Below are 8,765 nucleotides of genomic sequence, written 5' to 3' on the forward strand. Positions count from 1 at the left end.
TATTCCAAGTTGAAAACTAATTTCCTTGCTCATCTTTAAGATAACATTACTTTTTTTAAAGGGATTTAACACGTTGAAACCCAGAGATTAGGAATATATAAATTTTCATCTACCGACGTTAACTAATTGCTTTACTACAGTAACAGGACAATAAAACTGTTTAAATGTGTCAAATGACATATTTGCATAAATTGGGAAAATGTGGAATCCAGTCAATATTATTTGTTAACATATCCTGATGACCATAAAACTTGATCAAAATATCACTAACTATTGCAGAAAAGTCATACAGCTCTTGAAGATAATGCCAATGAAAATATATAACAAAATAAGGAAATTCTTAAGAAACAAAGGTATAAACCCTGTTCTTAATAAGCAGACATCCGTAACTGGAATGCTGGCTAGTCAGACACCTTGGAAGAGGAATGTGAGGCACCAGATAACCACAAACAAGAATGTTGGCTAGTCAGACAGTTTGCAAAAGGATTGCAGTCTAGTAGATATCCCCTAAGATGAATGACAGAGAACCAGACAGTTATTTAGGGGGAATGCGTTCACGCGCATAACCCTTAACAAGTATGTCGACTAGTCAGACAGCTTGCAAGAATGTGGGCGAGACAGATGACCCCTAACGGCAATGTTCGCAAGTCACATAGCTAATGAGATTAATTTTGACTCGTGAGATAACATCTACCAGTAATGGTCACTAGTCTCAGAGTAATGCAGATTAGTCAAATAACCCTTAACAAGAATTTTCACTTGTCACACAGTTTGATGAGCAATGTGAGTTAAGTCAAATAACCTCCAGAAATAAAGATTGGAATAGCTCAGGCCCGTCATCTCACGAGAAAAAAAAAATGTCGTTATGTAATTTACTTATATTTGGAGAGTAAAATGCTTAAGAATTTTATACTCTATTCTCTTAGATTTTTTTCCCAAAAGGAATGCTTGAAAAAAGGGCCTATGGATATTTTTGCCTGACTTGCATAATAGAGGATGAAAATTATACAGATGAACAAGAATGAGGCACGAATAAAAAAATTGTCCTGGACACTGTTCACCTATAAGTTATTTTTATACGAATTTAAAGACCAAAATGCATCATCTAATGGTAGCAAAAATTAGGGGGAAAAATGGCATTACCTATATTTTGCTTCCATTACGTTTTTCAATATTGACATACGCAAAAACAATGCAATTTCATACTTCACTGGATCTCCGGATGAGAGGTGTAGCATTTACATGGGAGGGAAAATAGAGACTGACGTAGAAGGATACCGGTTGTACCTTGAAGTGGAGAACGGCGAGGGAGGCATGGAACACTTAACGGGTACAATGTCAAAGGCAAGGTTACACGATTCCTCTTTATAGTTGATCTTGCTTTGAAGGGAAGCACCTGACGCATTCTATAATACCTCTCAACGCTTTTCACACGAACATATACACAATTATCCATAAACACATACAAATACATACACATAACACACACACGTACACACACAGACACACACACCCACACCTATATATATATATATATATATATATATATATATATATATATATATATATATATATATATATATATATATATATATATATATATATAGGTGTGTGTGTGTGCGTGTGTTTCTGAAAGTAGAGACTTAGGAAACTGGTGGAACTATTTAGATACTTAGGATCTGCTTAAGGATGTAAGGCTGAAGTTGAAACTAGGATAAAAGCAACCTGGGGGAAGAGGTGGGAGGTGGGAGAAGAAAATGGCAATCAAGCCAATAGTAAATATCTATTACACAGTAATAAGACCTGTGTTAATGTATGGATCAGGAACGTAGGCTCTAAGAAAAAAAAAAAAAAGAGGAAGAAAAGATTCAGAGATCAGAGAAGAAAATGCTGAGGTGGATTAGGAAAACGTCACTGCTTGAAAGACTGGAAAGCTATGAAATAAGAAGAATGGCAGGCGTATTAAAGATAACAGATGTAATAACAGTGTTAAGACTGCGATGGTATGGACATTTGGTGTGTATGGATGGTGGGGAAGGAGTGAGGAGGGCTTGAAAGGAACCTGTTTGGGGGGGGGGGAAAAAGTTCGAGAGAGGCAGAGAATTAGATGATGATATAAGGTGAAAGCTAATCTAGAGAAAAAATATTCGGTGGAAGGGGATACCTTTGATAGACGGCACTGGAAAGGGAGCATCAGGCAACCAACCCCTTAATGTAGGGATAGCGATGGGAAAGAAGGAAGATATATATATATATATATATATATATATATATATATATATATATATATATATATATATATATATATACATACATATATATATATATATATATATATATATATATATATATATATATACATATATATACACTTATATGTATATATATATATATATATATATATATATATATATATATATATATATATATATATATATATATGCCATCACTATGCTTTGATTCAAATCATCAAATAGAAATCGACAACCCTGTTTTGTGATTAAAGGGTTGACTCTAACATACTTTAAGTCCAAGAAAATAAATAATATACTACACTTATACATACATAATTATTATTGATTTACATTATATATATATATATATATATATATATATATATATATATATATATATATATATATATATATATATATATATATATATATATAGTGTATCTGATATCATGAAAAGGTTGTTTCCTAACATATGGGGGCGCCGTAAAAAAATAAAAAGATACAAACTAACAGCCACTTACATGTTTTAATTGATGAATCGATATCAGCTCGTTGCTCTAAAACTTCCAGATCATCAGCCACTTTGTACGTATACGCATAATCACCCTCAAATTGAATAGTACAGACGCCGCCATTCACCTCTATCTTGCAAGCACTCTCCATCCTTTTTTTCTTTTTTTAATAAAGAAACCCTTTTACAATATCTCTCATCCAATCTACAGCATCTCTCAGATTTTATTTTTATCGTCCATCTTCACACTTCCAGATTTGACACACTTTCTACAACCAAACAGCCTTCGCTCTTTCTTCTTTCTACATAACTGAAGCATATCTTGATGATATATCCTTTCACATAATCTAACTTCTGAGAGTGATAAAAGATCTCTTATATAAATATAAGAGAATAGATATTCATCTTAGCTATCTATTCATAACCTCTACTGCATCCAGAGAATCTTCCAAACCCTGGTCAGCCATACACAATTATTTTTTTTTTGTATTGCATAATCTTTCAAGTATCCCCATCAATTGCTAGTGCCAATCTATTCCTGTTTTTTGTTTAAAGCCCAACCTTATATACAAAACAGCAACTTCCCTCAGCAATCAGGAACCCATCTCCGTCTCTGTCTACCATATTCAAAATGTTATCGATATGCTATCTCCATTGACCAATAAATATACTCACTTAAGGCCAAATCTTACAATTTACATCTTTCAAGCTGAGATTTGTTTTTATATAATCTATTCTCTCTCTGGATTTACTTTTCTTTAGACAACTTATTCTCACTGAATTTGCAATCGCTCTTATCCTTCGATTTAAATTACTCGTCTTCTTTTTCTCTTGCCAATCGTTTTTGACAACCATATCCATCATCTTGTATGTCTGCACAAAATCCATTCGATATTAAAACTGCGTCTCGAATCAGTCATTATATTGCTCTTAATAAATCATCCATTTCCCAACCCATCAGCTCCAATTTCTAATCCTTCTTCCTATCCTTCTATGGACAAAATACTAACCATTGTAAATATGAAGCTATCAGTAGGTTTTACGAGAATCTTACTAACTCGTTCTAACTACTTGTCTTTAATCCAGGCTCACATTCGTTCACTATCTCTTTCCATACTACTATATCTTCCTCATCAACTTCACTTCTCATAGGCACATTTTCTTCCCATTCCTTTGAACTTGAATCTAAACAAAATATCCCTTCAACCAAGTGAGTTCATGTATGTCAGTTTACTCTTTTTTTTTCACCATTACACCCATCAACCTGTACTTCCGTTTGCTCTGCCCTAACAACTAAACTAGCAAACCCATTCTCTCTTTTTCAGGTATTATAAACGTTCTCCTTTTGCTACCAACAATTTCCTGCACTCAAAAACATTTCCACGAAATATTTTTATCTCATTTACTCCAGGATCCTATATGCATTATATATATATATATATATATATATATATATATATATATATATATATATATATATATATATACATAGACAGATAGATAGATAGATAGATAGCTATAATCATATACATATACACAGACAAACTCATATATAAACACCCACCAACCAACCCCCCCCCACACACACACACATATATATATATATATATATATATATATATATATATATATATATATATATATATATATATATATATATATATGTGTGTGTGTATATATACATACATACATACATACATACATACATACATACATACTTACATACATACAATGTCTCTTAGTGTGTGAGTGGGTGCGTAAAATGGCAAAAAGATTTATCCGAGAAGTAAACCAACACTCATGAACTGAACTTAAAAACAGGAGATATGTATCCTTACAAATCACAGATCGTCAGAAGACAAGACTATGTAATACAAGTGACTACAAAAGATACAAGAACAGAGAATTGACTTGACATCGAATGCTCAGAGTCCATAAATATCCCGACAGTTCTAATTTGAAATGATTCAGAGCGTGACCCTCCAAGGTCGACTCATGACTCTCCGAGGTCCAAGAGAAGATGACAGCGTGAGAGTAATGGGGCTCGGTGGCTTATCCATATCTTTGTACCTCACAGAACAGTTATGCAATAAATGTGTTTTTAATAAGAATAAAATCCAGTATCTTTGACTATGTTTTTTTGACGTTAGTTTTCCAGAATACAAGGATTTATGAAGTTTCAATAGATAGTTCATTTAATCTAATAATATAATTAATGCAATAAATGTGTTTTTAATAAGAATAAAATCCAGTATCTTTGACTATGTTTCTTTGACGTTAGTTTTTCAGAATAAAAGGATTTATGAAGTTTCCATAGATAGTTCATTTAATCTAATGATATAATAAAAAATAATATTCATTCCACTATTTTTGGAAGGAAAATTAGTCTAAAGTTTTCAGCTCCATCTCATTGTTTTACGTGAAATATCAGCAAAACCCTAATTTGATTTCTGCAAAGACATCTTTTTGTACTCGCGTTAAACACTATTTTTATACTTCATTAACAAATATGATAGGTCCTCAAAACCACTTTCGAGGTTTTGAAATATTAAATCGAGCTACACACTATGATACTTAATCTAAACTGCTTAATTTGTAATTATAAATTTAAAAGCGGCCCGTGAAAACTAAAGTAAAACTATGCTGGCAGAGGATTACAATGAGCTGACGGTTTAATGTGCGACCTAGTTTGCCTCATTATTTATTGAGGAATTCTTACAAAAGCCGTTATGAAGCGATAACGGATATTAATATAATTATGCCTATGCAACAACCCATTTACCACTGAAATTTTTATTTTCCTTAAAAAAAAAAATCAATGTAATCATTAATTTATATGTTAAAATTTTCATATAAGTATATAAGACTGCTTTTTGCCATACTAAGACCTTCATAATTGCAAGGTAATTATCACAAAAATTTTATTTTATTTAAATAAAAAATCAATGTAATCATTAATTTATATATTAAAATGTTCATATAAGTATATAAGGCTGCTTTTTGCCATGTTAAGACCTTCATATTTGCAAGGTAGTAATCACAAAATTTTATAATTTTATTTAAAAAAAAAATCAATGTAATCATTAATTAACAAATTCAAATGTTCATATAAGTATGTAAGGCTGCTTTTTGCCATGCTAAGAACTTCATATTTGCAAGGTAATTATCACAAAATTTTTATTTTATTTAAAATAAAATCAACGTAATCATTAATTTATAAATTCAAATGTTCATATAAGTATATAAGGCTGCTTTTTGCCATGCAAAGAACTTCAAATTTGTGAGATAATTATCACAATTTTTATTTTATTTAAAAAGAAATCAATGTAATCATTAATTTACAAATTCAAATGTTCATATAATTACATAAGGCTGCTTTTTGCTATGCTAAGAACTTCAAATTTGTGAGATAATTGTCACAAATTAATGATTTGAACGATAATTAGAAGATATAATTATTGTCAAGAAACTCCCGACGTCGAAAGATCAATATTTATTTACTTATCTGGTTAACTGCTCTGGAAATTCTTCAATTCAATCATTCACCAGTTATTTTAACTAATGTATAAGGCTTTCATTGATGTCCCATAATATTACAGTGATTTACCAAGTAAATTTCATAATTAATACATTAAAATTGTAAGTAGATGATGCAAAAGGAGGCTAATGAAATAATATATGCATGCATATTTATGTCTAGCCTATATATATATATATATATATATATATATATATATATATATATATATATATATATATATATATATATATATACACACATACATATATATATATATATATATATATATATATATATATATAATTACATATATACATTATATAAATGTATATATATATATATATATATATATATATATATATATATATATATATATATATATATGTATAAATGTGTGTGCACAGGTAATAAATATATAATAAATTGTCTTCATAACAGTATTATGTTGAAATATCAAACGACAAGAATAACAGAGTTATTGTAGCAAATAATTATTACAAATAACAATTAAAACGTCATCTATTGATATAAATAGAATAAAACGGAACTCATCTCGCTATCTTCCTCTTTCCCATATAAATGAAAGGAATTTGTAATATCATTTAATCTATTAAAAAAACTATAAATTAGAACATTACTAGTCATAATACAATTACATAACTTCAAAAGAAACAACAATTAGGAAAAAAATATATAAAAATACAAAGCCAAATAAAGAAAATCAAGTTCCCTAGATAAAAGAAATGAAAATAATAAATGAAAACACATTTAACGAATATAAATATAGAAAAAAAAGAAAAAAAAAAAAGATGTGATTTACCCAACCAGTGCTGGCAGGATCCAGAGTAAACAATTATTAATATTCCCTTTATCTAAATTGCCACAATGAATTATTATTGCCATCACGTCAAGGGGTGAAAACCACTTATACTTTTTAAATAGCTTTTGCGTTATTATGATGGCTAATTTTTTCCCGGTTAGTGATGCTATTAAGATAATCGGAATAGATAAAAAGGGGGTTATAATACTGTGCGTTTGCATGCTAAGCGTTAGGAAATAGGTGCGATAAGGGATACTAAATAGGAAGAAAACCTATCGAATTATTATCATTTATTTTAACCAGAAATAAATAAGTTGTAAAACACAAATATAAGTATAAAAGTAGTTGTACACCAAAGACTACGTAAGGTGAGGGGGGGGGGGGGGGAGAAGTGTAATATACAATAACTGATGGAAAGAAATTCTAAGATAAATACAATGGTTACACATCCGGGACGAAATGGTTATATCTCGCGACCATATGAACAAGCAAAGGATTTTGCAAAGATATGTCAATAAAATTAATCCACGTACAAGGATTAAACTTATAGTGTTTTAGTATTAGAAGTGTTTGTGTGCAAGAAAATTTGTATTTCATGCAGGGGTTATGTTTGGGTTGAGAGCTTGATATTTTGATGCTTAGTGAAACAATAATGTAAGAACGGAAACTGGAAAAATTAACGTGGGCTTGTAGCAGGGAAACGTAGACCATGAAAGTACACCAAAACTCAAATGCATACTAAAACTGAGTACATGTTTCATTAAGAAAGTTTCTTGGTTGAAAAGATCATACGATTGAAAGAGGATATGTCATATTGAATAAAAATCGTTATTAAGCTAGTTTAGAAAAGAAGGAATAGCGCGATTTTACTGGTTGATCTTAATTCAAAAGCAACGACAGAGAGAGAAATATGGCATGATTTGAAGGCCTATAATATTTCGATGTGTTCTAAATGAAATATGATTTCAGAAACAATATAGTTAGGACATTATGAACGTATTTAGGAACAGTAACCGAGAAAGATTTTGTTGATACTTGCATGGGAATAACAAAGTTTATTAACACATATATTACTGATGCATATATAATTCCAATGTGCATTAGATGGCTGTCACCAATGGGTAGAGAAAAGACAACGAAAGAAAAAATTTATTATGTGTTATTTTGTTGGATAAGATCATTTATGAACAGAATAAGGACTATCTAATGCCGGTTCCGGAAGCATTTCATGACGGAGGAACCAGTGTAGAGTATGAATATATTTGCGAGATATTAAAGTGAAAATATTGATATTCGAAAGTAAGTTCATTGATATCAAAGTATATGTGAAGATTACTGACCTAATTGATGTAAAGGTAGAAATAATATATAAGGAGGGTCTTAACATACAGGAAGAATGGAAACCTAAAAAGATAAAAGGCGAAGGATGAATTATAAGGAAGGGAGAGGGTGCTTTTGTGCTACTGATGTTTCTGTGTATACGTAAATGGAGTGATATGACAATGAGAATGTGACAGTAACTATGAACATATTTTTTTTGCAGCTATCTTGGAGAAAATACATATTGATATGAGTAAAATTTAAAGTAAGGTCTCATTACGGTAAACATTATCTTTGCATTACAAATATCAAATTAATCTTTGAAATTATATTCTGAATCACTGATGTTCTCACCACTAT

Source organism: Palaemon carinicauda, chromosome 45 (assembly GCF_036898095.1).
Source record: "Palaemon carinicauda isolate YSFRI2023 chromosome 45, ASM3689809v2, whole genome shotgun sequence".
Classification (NCBI taxonomy): domain Eukaryota; kingdom Metazoa; phylum Arthropoda; class Malacostraca; order Decapoda; family Palaemonidae; genus Palaemon; species Palaemon carinicauda.